This window comes from Arachis ipaensis, chromosome B5 (genome assembly GCF_059453495.1).
Source record: "Arachis ipaensis isolate K30076 ecotype BB chromosome B5, ASM5945349v1, whole genome shotgun sequence".
Taxonomy (NCBI): Eukaryota; Viridiplantae; Streptophyta; class Magnoliopsida; order Fabales; family Fabaceae; genus Arachis; species Arachis ipaensis.
This window is the reverse complement of record NC_142440.1, coordinates 138,177,197-138,190,633: the sequence shown is the minus strand read 5'-3', so window position 1 is coordinate 138,190,633 and position 13,437 is coordinate 138,177,197.

Below are 13,437 nucleotides of genomic sequence, written 5' to 3'. Positions count from 1 at the left end.
ACGAAACAACTGGAGTAGAGAGAAGACAATGCAACGCTCACGGTGGAAAAGACGAAGACGACGGATGTTGAGCTCAAGGAAGAAGTTATGCGCCTGCGATTGATGAGAGCGAAGAGAGTTTGGAGACTTGGAGAATGCTGACAGGACTAAGAGAGAAGCCTCTGAGTGCGATAGACGGCGACAGTAGCTTGATGTGAAGGCTTTTGTTGATATAGAATTTCCTCAAATGAAATCTCGTTGCAAGTATAATTCTAAACCAACAAAGAATCCTCACATGCAAAAATATTGGTTTTGTCACAAGTATAAACCCCAATGAAAATTAACCGAAGTATTTAGACTCCGGGTCGTCTCACAAGGAATTGCAATGAAGTGATCAATTATTGGTTATGAGAGAACAAGGGGTTTGATTGATAAAAGGGGCAATAAAATAAATGACAAGAAAAGTAAATCAAGCAAGTAAAGAAAGCATGTAATAAAGAGAGACATTCATGGCAAGGATTGAGATCATAGGCTTTCCATCCTAGTCACTAATAACAATAATTAACAAGAATTTATCTCATTTCGTCATTCCCAATGTTAGAAGAAGGTGTAAGTTATATTCCATGAGAGAAAGTCAAACAAGACTAGTTAATCTCAATCCAAAAATCCTAATCAACTCACTAATTGAATTAGCAAGAGATTAGAGTCAATGGAAATAATATTAACTAACAACTCAAGATCACCCAATTTCTCTTTTCAAGCCAAGAATGCTCAAGATCTACTCTAACATCCAACCAAGCATTTGTCAAACACTTGGAAGGCATAAAAGGAAAGCATAATAAAAGTGTAAGAAATATAAGTCTACCAACTACCAATTGCAAGAAAAGTAAATCAACAACTCAAATCATCAATAAAAAGAACATCAAACATTAAATTTCATTAAAAGAGGTTCAAATCTAACATGAGTGCATGAATATAAAAGAGAGCATAAAAGGAAAATTAACACTACAAATCATGAGAATGAAAGAGTAGGAGCAAGAAATCATAAAGGAAACAAGATGAAATCAAATAATCAAATCTAGATCTAAGAGAAATTAACCTAATCCTAACATAATTCTAGAGAGAAGAGGGAGCTTCTCTCTCTAGAAACTAAACTACATGCTGCTATTCTATAACTAAGTACTCCCCCTTTGCTCAATCTTTAATTTTGCATCAAATACCCTCAGAAACAAGTTGGATTTGGGCCTGGGCAGCTCAGAAATCGCCCCCAACGTTTTGCCTTTAAGTGAGTCACGTGCGAGCATCGACGCGTACGCGTGGGTCACGCGTGCACGTCGCTTCGCAATTTTCCTATCCACGCGTACGCGTTATGTGCGCGTACGCGTCGCCATGCAACTTCACTTCCACGCGTGCGCGTCTTCTGCGGGTGCGCGTGGGTTGATGTACTCCAAATCCTTGTTTCCTCATGCATTCTCCACTTTGAATGCTTTTCTCCTCATTTCTTCCATCCAATACTTGCCTTATGGACCTGAAATCGCTCAACAAACACATCAAGGCATCGAATGGAATTAAAGTGAATTAAAATCACCAATTTAAGGGCCTAAAAAGCATGTTTTTACACTTAAGCACAATTTAAGGGAGAATTACAAAACCATGCTATTTCATTGAATAAATGCGGGAAAATGTGATAAAATCCCCCAAAATAAGCACAAGATAAACCACAAAATTGGGGTTTATCATGGGTCACTCCTTGCGGCTGTGGTGGAGGCTAGGGTTGAGGGCAGTTCTGCTTTCTGAAGGAAGGAGATTGAAGAAGGGGCTAGGGGCACAAGGCACAACGGGAGGAAGAAACGGTAGCCCCTGAGTACAACGGACGGCAGGCACTGAGTCTCTCCTAGTAGCGGTGGGCGAAATAACCTAAGGTAGAAACTAGAGAGTTGAGAGAGGAGAGAGTCTGAGGAATGGGGCTCAAGGGAGAGTGGGAGACTGAGCAAGGAGGAAGAGGATTTTTTTATCCCTGAAGGTAAAATCTTAAACGACGACTTTTCATCCAAACCAGTTGGGTCCCAGTTCGATCCGTCTTGTAACGACCCAACTCCCGGTATGCCATGGTCATATAAGAAGCTAACTGTCACTAACTTGTTTTCCTAATTATTAACTATTATTTAATATATGAGCCTGTGCCTTGCTAGAGCGTTGCCAATTTCATGATTGATCTTTTTTTTAAACGCTTGGATTGATAAATGGAATTTCAAAATCAATTTTGCAAATAATAACAGATAACACAATTATAAACAACCACACTTATATACATCTCAAGTAGTTAACAACACTCAGTTATCCAGCCTTTATTAAAGTATAGATCTTAGTTAGAACACCCTTAGAAGTAGCTATATAATAACTATATACATATATACATACAACATCGCAGGCCCTGACCTATTCAAGAAGTCCCTAAGCTAGCGCTCAAGCTAGCCTAGACTCTATACTCACCTAATCCTTCTAAACTACAAAAGCAAAGGAAAGTACATTCTAGGTCTTCAAAACTCGTGTCAAGTAGAACGTCATCAAAAGGCGGAATATCGTCTACTACTTCTCTGCATGATCATACATCGTCAAAGAGCATATCTCTAGTACTTCATTAAGTTGCAACGTAACAGTAACATCGTATAGAGGACATAGGTTAAAGTTTGTAGATAAATGGGGTGTAGATGTTGACTGGTCTCACGATATATATATATATATATATATATATATATATATATATATATATATATATATATATATATATAAAAACAAAAAATGAATCTTGCTCTAGACTCAGAAGACTACTAAAGCAGAATTCTTTTGCAGAATGACCACCAGCGGATTATGAAAGAGTATAACTGCCTCCATCTGAAGGAGGAAGAGAGAGAGAAAGGGTAAGAACTGGGAAGTTCTTAATAGAGTCGGGCTAATTAGTCATGTTAATTGGCTCCATCGTGCTTTTCAGATAGTAATATACTTTATAGAAGATAGAGAAAAGCAAAGAAAGCAGATAAATAGAAAAGCAAAAAAGCAGAAAACAAATAGAAAAATACAAGAATAAAGCACAACATTGAGAATATGCAACAAATAGTAATGCGCACACAAGAATGATGCATGTCTGGCTCTAATGCAGGTAATGAGCTCATTTATTGGTAATGTTCACACCCTGGGTCTAGCTGTCCGACCCGGGATGTTCAGTAACAAAGCGACCGACCTCTTCGGGTCAGGCTATCCGACCTCTTCTCAAAAGAGGTTGGCCAAATTGACAGGAAAGCCCAGTAAATGGACCAAATAGAGGAACACGACCCAAATCCAAAGGCAGTCCAAGCCTATAGAGATAAGGGCGGTTCCCTTGAAGATAAGCTGACCTCAACTCAAAGATAAAGATAAGATAAGATAATTAACTTATCTTATCTAAAAAGGTCACTCCACACCATTATAAATACACTGGAGCACCCAGGTATAACTCATACTCTGATTCTACAATAAACCTGCTTAATACCCGTGCTAACTTAAGCATCGGAGTCTCTTGCAGGTACCCTCCACCCTCCGGTGACCACGGATCAGAAGTGAAGCCAGTCCAACAAGTCAGACACAACAGCTCCAGCCATCACCAGCCAGCCGGACACGTCATCTCCGACCAGTACAAAAGATCTCATCCGAGATCGGCCTACAGTTTCAGGTAACCCTCGGAATATTGGCGTCGTTGCCGGAGACCTGGAAGTCATCCCATCATTATGGCGGACGACCATGACAACGACCATGATTCAGATCTAGAGGATAGAACGCCGCACAAAAATGCGGACGCTACACCAAAAGATACTCCAGAATCTAACGAAGACAAAAACTCATCACATTCGGGAGTAATAGAAGTGCTTCAAGATCGTCTAAAGCAACTTGAAAAAGAAAGCCAGCATCAACGAGAAGTTGGAAAGGATCTACAAAGAAAGGTAAGGAGACGTCGAGAGCTAGAAGATAAAATCCTACAACTCAAAGCCGATCTCAAAGCAAAAGCTACCCGGACCACCCATGAGGACAATTCACGCAAAGATCAAGATCCATTCACTAGGGACATTGACGTTAGGATTTTTGCCAGTAAAGAATTTTATAAAAGCAGTCGTATTGTAGATATAGTCTCTAAACCAACAGAAATTCCTTTGTACAAACGTTTTGGTTGTCACAAGTAACAAACTCCTTTGAAATTGATAATCGAGTATTTAAACCTCGGGTCGTATTCTCAAGGAATTGTAGGAAGCTGTTCTTATTATTGGTTATGAAAAAGTGTGTTTTGGGGTTTTGGATTAAGGTAAAAAGTTAGTTGAATGATAAGAAAGATAAAATAATAATAAAAATAAACTCTTGGCAAGGTATGAAGAACTGGAAGTCCTATCCTAGTTATCCTTATCAATTGTGATGAGAATTGGATTTTTCTTCCACTTTGTTAACCTCTAACTATGAAGGTAAGTTAAGTGGATGAATTAATTTCGATTCCTCGAGTCCTAGTCTTTCCTTGGAAAAGGCTAGAGTTATTGGAACTCGAATTAATTCTTGAAGAATTCCAATTTTCAATCAACAATGAGTTTGATAACTCAAGAGTCACCAATTAATCAACCAAAGCCAAAAGGGAAAAATCTAAATTATTTATATAAATAAAAGAAAGCAATCATAAATCTGAAATACCTCAAATAATATTAATTAAGAAAATCATAACATGAATGTAGCATAAGCCAAATAGGCAACATAACTAATATAAGCATTAAAATATCTGAAAGTAAGAGATAAATATAAAGTAAAAGAACATTGAACCTGGGATTGAGAGTCACTCCTAAAACTAAGAGAAGTCCTAAATCCTAATCCTAAGAGAGAGGAGAGAACCTCTCTCTCTAGAAACTACATCTAAATCCTAAAATTGTGAATTTTGAGAGCTTATTATGAATGGATGCATTCTCCCACTTTATAGCCTCTAATATGTGTTTTTTGGGCCACAAACTGGGTCAAAAAAAGCCCAGAAATTGCCCCCAGCGTATTCTGGTACGTACAGGTCGCGGAAAAGTGACGCGGAGGCGTCGTCCACGCGTTCGCATCACCTGGCGTCGGGGCAGATATGGCCTATTATATACAAATTGAAGCCCAGACGTTAGTTTTCCAACGCAACTGAAACCGCGTCGTTTGGACCTCTGTAGCTAAAGTTATAGCCGTTTGAGTGCGAGAGGTCAGGCTGGACAGCTTAGCAGTGTCTCCAACTTCTTGTATTCCTTCCACTTTTGCATGCTTCCTTTTCATCCTCTGAGCCATTCCTGCCCTGTAATCTCTAAAAACACTTAACACACATATCAAGGCATCTAATGGTAATAAGAGAGGATTAATAATAAGCAAATATAAGATCAAAGAAGCATGTTTTCAATCATAGCACAAAATCAGGAAGGAAAACGTAAAACCATGCAAATAGTATGAATAAGTGGGTAAAGAGTTGATAAAATCCACTCAATTAAGCACAAGATAAACCATAAAATAGTGGTTTATCAACCTCCCCACACTTAAACAATAGCATGTCCTCATGCTAAGCTCAAGAGAAACTATAAAGATGAAGAGGAATGGCAGGATGTATGAAATGCAACCTATCTATATGAATGCAACTACATGCAAAAATGTTTCTACCTACTTGGTTAAAAGCAAATAAGTTCTCCAAGACAAACATAAATCAGATTTCACTAATTCAAATTATACAATAAGAGACAAGTAAACTTGTAAGAAGATAGCTCATGAAAGCAGGGAACATAGAATTAAGCACTGAACCCTTACTGGTAGTGTATATCACTCTAGTCTTTCAAGTGTCTAGGGTCAATCACTCTACTCTTCTCTAATCATGCTTTCTAAACCTTGTTCTTCATCTAACCAATCAACAAATATTTAATGTACCAATGCAAATATCATGAGGTCTTTTCAAGGTCGTAATGGGGCTGAGGTAAAGGTAAGGATATATGTATGGCCAAGTGAGCTATAATATGAATCTTTAATTAACTTAAGCTCTCACCTAATATACATATACTCTATATACTTTTAAATTCATGCCTAGCTACCCATAATTCCCACTTTTGTATAATTCCCATACTCATGTACCAAATTTTCTTTAATTTTTATCACATGTGCATTGATCTTTTATTAAACTTAATATTGGGGTAATTTTGTCTCCTTATTTATTTATATTATATATATATATATATATATATATATATATATATATATATATATATATTTTTTTTTTTTTTTTTCTTTTTTCTCTTTTTTTTTGAATCATAAAAGCAAACATAACTTATCAATGCACATGGATTCTCCATTATTTTTCTATTTTTGTTTTTCATGAGTAGGTTCCCAAATTCCCAATATTCAAATAAATTAGAAACATGATACATTCCCTTATTAACCCATGTTCCCACAGTTTCCCCACACTTAATTGTTACACAATCCCTATCTTAAGCTAACCAAAGATTCAATTGGGATATTTAATTGTTTTTCTGCTTAAGGCTAGTGATGTGGTAAAATACAGAATAAATGGGGATTAAAAGGCTCAAGGTGGCTGACAAGGACGATTTAAAGGGTAGGCTTATTTGGGATAAGTGAGCTAAAATCAAATAATGGCCTCAATCATATGCAAGTATGTAAATACACTAAATATTAGACATATAAAATGGAACAAAGCTAAGATTGCAATTATAGAGAAGAAAACACACAAGAATAAAAATATTATGGTTAAATAGTGTAACCATGTAAATGAGCTCAAAATCTCACAGGTTGTGTGTTCTTTGGCTCAAAAACCATGTTCCAAATACAACTTCAAACAAGTTTTAATAGAAAAGTTTTTAATTTAAATTAGTGAAATACTATATAAAAAAAATTTGAAAAAAAAAATATTACTTCAACCAAGTAGTAATTAAATGCACAAAATCAAACAAACATGCAATTAAATATGCAAATGTAGCAATTAACAAAGAAAATAAAATATTGGTGTTGAGAAGAAAATACTAACCCATGGAGATCGGTATCGACCTCCCCACACTTAAAGATTGCACCGTCCTCGGTGCATGCTAAGATGTGCAAGTAGACGGGTGGCTTCAACTGATGCTTTTCTCTATAGATTGTGCAGATTGACTTGCCTGTCTCCCCATGTAAACGTCTTCCGGTTCTCTTCCGGGTGGCCATCCTGAAAGAAAAAAAAGGGAAGAAGAGTAACCTAGAAATAAAGATAGGAAAATAAATACAGTATGGGTTGGTTAATGCCAAATAATAAGGGTCTCAATTACATGGTAGCTACAACATGCAAGTGAGAAAATAATAGAAGCCATGGCATGCCAGTGGTACAAAATGTACAACAATGGGGAAGAGAGTGGGGAAGGAGAGATAATATAAATTCATGTCAATGCAAAAGTAATACAGATATAAAAGATTGGCATTGATTTAAATAATATTACTCAATCAGAATTAAACAAGTCACTAAGCACCAAGAAAATACTAGAAAAGATGTAACAGCTGAATAAGAACATTTGAACACTAATGGTAAAATAATAAATTTAGAAAAATAAAAATATGCAAATAAATAAAATAAAATAAAAGATAAGAAGAATGAGAAGGGAAAGAAATAAAGTAAGAAAGAAAGAAGAAAGAAGAAAAGATAGAAGAAATTAGGATTAGAGAAGAAAAGATAAGAAAATTGGCACTAATCTGGATAGGTTGTGTGACGCTGGCGACGCAGTCGCGTGGGTGACGCGGTCGCGTGATGCGCAATAAGGTCAGGCGACGCGGACGCGTGGGGCACGCGATCGCGTGACTTGATTTGTGCTAGTGGCGCGAGTGCAGCCTCGCGGTCGCACAACTCTCTGTTCAAAACTTGGTATTGCCAAAATCCAGGGTGACGCGGTCGCGTGGTCGACGTGATCGCGTGAGTGGCCATCATGGGGATATGACGCGGACGCGTGAGCCATGCGTCCGCGTGGTAAGGCGTGTGCGGTCAGCACCAGTCCAGCACCACTCTCGCACAACTTTTGGTCGTGCACCCTTCGTACGTCGATTTCCAGGTCATGCGGCCGCGTGAGTGACGCGGTCGCGTGGGAGCCATTTTTCCCACATGACACGGATGCGTCAGCGACGCTGCCGCGTCGCGTGCGTGCTTCTCTTTTTTTTTATGCATGAAAAATGTAGAATGCAGTGTTAATATGAATGTGATGCAAAACTCTAGGTTCAATATAATAAAATAAAATAAAACTCGAAAACAAATAAAACTAACTAAAAATGAAAAAGGAACGACCATATCATGGTGGGTTGTCTCCCACCTAGCACTTTTAGTTAAAGTCCTTAAGTTGGACATTTGATGAGCTTCCTGTTATGGTGGCTTGTGTTTGAACTTATCCAGGAATCTCCACCAATGTTTGTAATTCCAATAGCCTCCGGGATCCCAAACTAGGCACGTAAAGCCTTTGAGCAGCTTCAAACAGATTCTTAGGCTCCCGGGGTTTTGGATGTCAGAACAGATTCCAGGATCCCAAATCTTGCTTTTACACCCGTCTTCAAGTTGATTATCATGATTCCATTCGGGTGGTTCAGATTTAGAATTCTCACTGAAGCGTCCAAACAACTTCCTAGACCCATTCAATTGAGCTTTACACCAACCCTTGCGTTTAAACTTAAAGCTTCCAACCATAATGAACCTTGCAGGATAATTCTTACCACTGGCCATCTTTCTCTTACTCTTAATGTTACAAAGAGCTCTAAGTTAACCATCCGTCTCCAGTAGCCCATATTCAAGTGGAATTAGAAAGCTAAGGGATATGAATTTTACCCACTTGAATGTTGTGAAGGATGATGACAACTTAGGGGGAGGTATTTTTAATGAAATTGCAAGCTCCACTCCCTTGTGCTCTTCTCTGATAATTACCACCTCTTTGCGAGCTTCTTCAATTTCAACCTCTTCCTCTTGGTAGCTTTCTTCCAATTCAATATCCTCTTCATTGCTTTCCAAGGGCATGGGAGGTTGTGCTTCTTCTTCTTGAATCTCCATCTCTTGATCAACCTCTTCCAAGTCTTCAACTGTGATATGCCTTGGAGGTTGTACACCCTCCTCAGCATCAATTTCAAACGTCTTGGAAGGGGGTTCTATGACTGGACTTTCCCATGGAGGTTCTGCATCTCCTAAGTCTTCAACCACTTCTTCTTCTTCAATAATTCCGGCTTCCTCCACTTGTTCCAGTACAAAGTCATGCTCTGTACTGTTCACTGGAGTTTCTAGTATCTCCTTCATGCTATGTTCTTCATTAGATTGTCCACATGAAGCCATGGGGGTTCCTTGAGTGTCCGAACGTCGGAAAGCTAATTGATTTATTGCTTGCTCCAATTGACGAATGATTGCCTGAAATCGATCCACTATTTCCTTGAAATGATCCTTTGTCTCTTGATGCACTCGGCTTTCATAAATAGGATCATAGTGCTCTTGGATTGATGGATATGGAGATGGTGAATATTGAAGTGGTGGTTCTTGTGAGTAATTGGGTTGGAATTGGGGTGGTTCTATATATGGTTCATATGGCTCATAAGGTGGTTGGTATGGTGGTTGAGGGTTAGGGTCATATGGAGGTGAATGGCAGAAAGGGGCTTGTGAGTTTGGTGGTCCAAAGTTATGTTGAGGAGAGGGTTCATAGGTGTATGGTGGTGGTTGTTGATAATCAAAAGAGCGCTCACCATAGCCATTGCCTTGATATGCATCACAGAATGGTTGTTGACAGTCCATTGGAGGTGGTTGTTGCCATGAGAGTTGATCAAATTCTTGTGGCTCCTCCCATCTTTGATTGTTCCAACCTTGATGCCTGTTCTCATTGTAATTTCTTCTTCCTGCAACATAATTGTAACCAGACTCAGCTAAAGGGGTGAGAGTTCATAGTAGTGAGAGAAAATAAAAACAAAAACTAAAAAGAAAATATTTTGAAAAAGAGATGATTTTTAAAAAAATTGAATTTTGAAAAATAAGATAAGATAAGATAAAAGTTTTAAAATAAAAATCTGAATTTTTTTTTTAAATATTTACAATAACCAATAATAAGGCACACGTTTGCAATTCCCCAACAACGGCGCTATTTTGATGAGAGAACTTTTGCGTGGTCTAGAAATTTACAGATAAATCCTCGTTGCAAGTATAGTTTCTAAACCTTCAAAAGTCCTTTCACACAAACGTTTTGGTTGTCACAAGTAACAAACCCCTTTGAAATTGATAACCGAGTATTTAAACCTCGGGTCGTCTTCTCAAGGAATTGCAGAAAGCTGTTCTTATTATTGGTTATGAAAAAGTGTGTTTTGGGGTTTTGGATTAAGGTAAAAAGTTAGTTGAATGACAAGAAAGATAAAATAATAATAAAAATAAACTCTTGGCAAGGTATGAAGAACTGGAAGTCCTATCCTAGTTATCCTTATCAATTGTGATGAGAATTGGATTTTTCTTCCACTTTGTTAACCTCTAACTATGAAGGTAAGTTAAGTGGATGAATTAATTTCGATTCCTCGAGTCCTAGTCTTTCCTTGGGAAAGGCTAGAGTTATTGGAACTCGAATTAATTCTTGAAGAATTCCAATTTTCAATCAACAATGAGTTTGATAACTCAAGAGTCACCAATTAATCAACCAAAGCCAAAAGGGAAAAATCTAAATTATTTATATAAATAAAAGAAAGCAATCATAAATCTGAAATACCTCAAATAATATTAATTAAGAAAATCATAACATGAATGTAGCATAAGCCAAATAGGCAACATAACTAATATAAGCATTAAAATATCTGAAAGTAAGAGATAAATATAAAGTAAAAGAACATTGAACCTGGGATTGAGAGTCACTCCTAAAACTAAGAGAAGTCCTAAATCCTAATCCTAAGAGAGATGAGAGAACCTATCTCTCTAGAAACTACATCTAAATCCTAAAATTGTGAATTTTGAGAGCTTATTATGAATGGATGCATTCCCCCACTTTATAGCCTCTAATCTGTGTTTTCTGGGCCGTAAACTGAGTTAAAAACAGCCCAGAAATCGCCCCCAACGTATTCTAGTACGTACAGGTCGCGGAAAAGTGACGCGGAGGCGTCATCCACGCGTCCGCGCGGGTTGCGTTCCTGCCAGGTCACGCATCCGCGTGATCCATGCGTTCGCGTTGCCTGGCGTCAGGTCAGCTATGACAAATTATATATCAAATCGAAGCTCCGGACGTTAGCTTTCCAACGCAACTAAAACCGCGTCGTTTGGACCTCTGTAGCTAAAGTTATAGCCATTTGAGTGTGAAGAGGTCAGGCTGGACAGCTTAGCAATTTCTCCAACTTCTTGTATTCCTTCCACTTTTGCATGCTTCCTTTTCATCCTCTGAGCCATTCCTGCCCTGTAATCTCTGAAAACACTTAACACACATATCAAGGCATCTAATGGTAATAAGAGAGGATTAATAATAAGCAAATATAAGATCAAAGAAGCATGTTTTCAATCATAGCACAAAATCAGGAAGGAAAACGTAAAACCATGCAAATAGTATGAATAAGTGGGTAAGAGTTGATAAAATCCACTCAATTAAGCACAAGATAAACCATAAAATAGTGGTTTATCAGACATCATGAAAACTAAAATTTCTAAGGACTTTAAACTCCCGGATATGACTCTGTATGATGGCACTACAGATCCCAACCATCACCTCAGCAACTTCAGAAGCAGAATGTACCTCACCGATGCCTCGGATGCTGTTCGCTGCAAAGCTTTTCCAACGACCCTCACGAAGACAGCAATTAGATGGTTTGACAACTTACCTCCTAAGTCCATCTCAAGCTTTGACGACCTAGCTAAAAAATTCCTGGCCAGATTCTCCATCCAAAAAGACAAGGCCAAGCACGCCCCCAGTCTACTAGGAATCAGGCAAGGAGATCGGAAAAGTCTTCGCAACTACATGGAGAGATTCAACAAAACATGCCTAGACATACAAAGCTTGCCAACAATGGCCGCCATCATGGGCCTCATCAATGGCCTATGAGAATGATCTTTCAGCCAATCTATATCGAAGAAATATCCCACGTCTCTGGATGAGGTGCAGGAGTGAGCGGAAAAATATATCAACATGGAAGAAAACTCTCGGTTGGGAGAAACCTCAAAATCCGGATTCTCCTACCGAGACAAAGATAAAGAATCCAAAAAGAACGAAGATCGACAAGGGGAGAAAATTAAAAAATATCATAATTACACCTCTCTTAGGGTATCCCTGGTAGATATCTACAAAGAAGTCTGCCATACAGAAAAGATACCCCCAGCTCGACCACTCAAAGGTAAAAGAGGAGGAGAAAATTGGAACGAATACTGTGAATATCACCGAGTCCGAGGGCATTCCACCAACGAATGCTTCGACTTAAAAAACATCATAGAAAAATTAGTAAGAGAAAGAAAACTAGATCGGTTTCTGGCCACCCGAGATGATGATCAAAGAAAGAGAAGAAGGGATGAAGATGTCGAACGAATCGAGCGATCACCTCGTACGCCAGAAAGACATGTCCATATGATACACGGAGGATTTGCAGGAGGAGGAATCTCCAAATCATCCCACAAAAGATATCTCAAAGAAGTATATCATGTTGAAGGAAAGGAGGAAGCTCCCGACATCCCTGCAATCACATTCACCAAAGAAGATGCATCCGGTATCATCTCAAGACACGACGACCCCATGGTCATCACCATCATACTGGCAAACGCCAATCTCCACTGCACATCAATAGACCAAGGGAGCTCCGCCGACATCTTATTCAAAACTGCCTTCGACAAGCTCGGCTTAGAAGAAAAGGAGCTTAGAGCATACCCTAACAGCCTGTTCGGACTGGAAGATACCCCAGTACAACCGCTGGGATACGTGTCACTACATACAACCTTCGGAAAAGGGAACCAATCCAGAACACTCAAGATAAACTACATCGTGGTCGACGTAAGTTCAGCCTACAATGCCCTAATAGGTCGGACAACACTAAATCAACTCGGCGCAATAGTCTCAACTCCACATCTATGCGTGAAATTCCCAACTACAGAAGGGATAGCTACAATAAAAGCAGATCAAAAGATGGCACGCCGCTGTTATAACGAAAGTCTAAACCTCAGAGGCGGAGGAGAAGAGTTCCATACAATTAAGCTCGGTGGAGTTCAGAGACGAGAAGAACTCCGTCCACAACCCGAAGGAGAAATAGAGAAAGTTCAGATCGGGGATACCTCGGACAAAACAACTAATATTGGCACGATCCTGAAGGGAGATGCAAAAGAATTACTAATACAGTTCTTATGAGATAATGTCGATCTCTTCGCATGGAAAGCTGCAGACATGCCAGGCATAGACCCCAAGCTAACGAGTCACAAGTTGGCGGTCTATCCAGGATCTCGGCCGG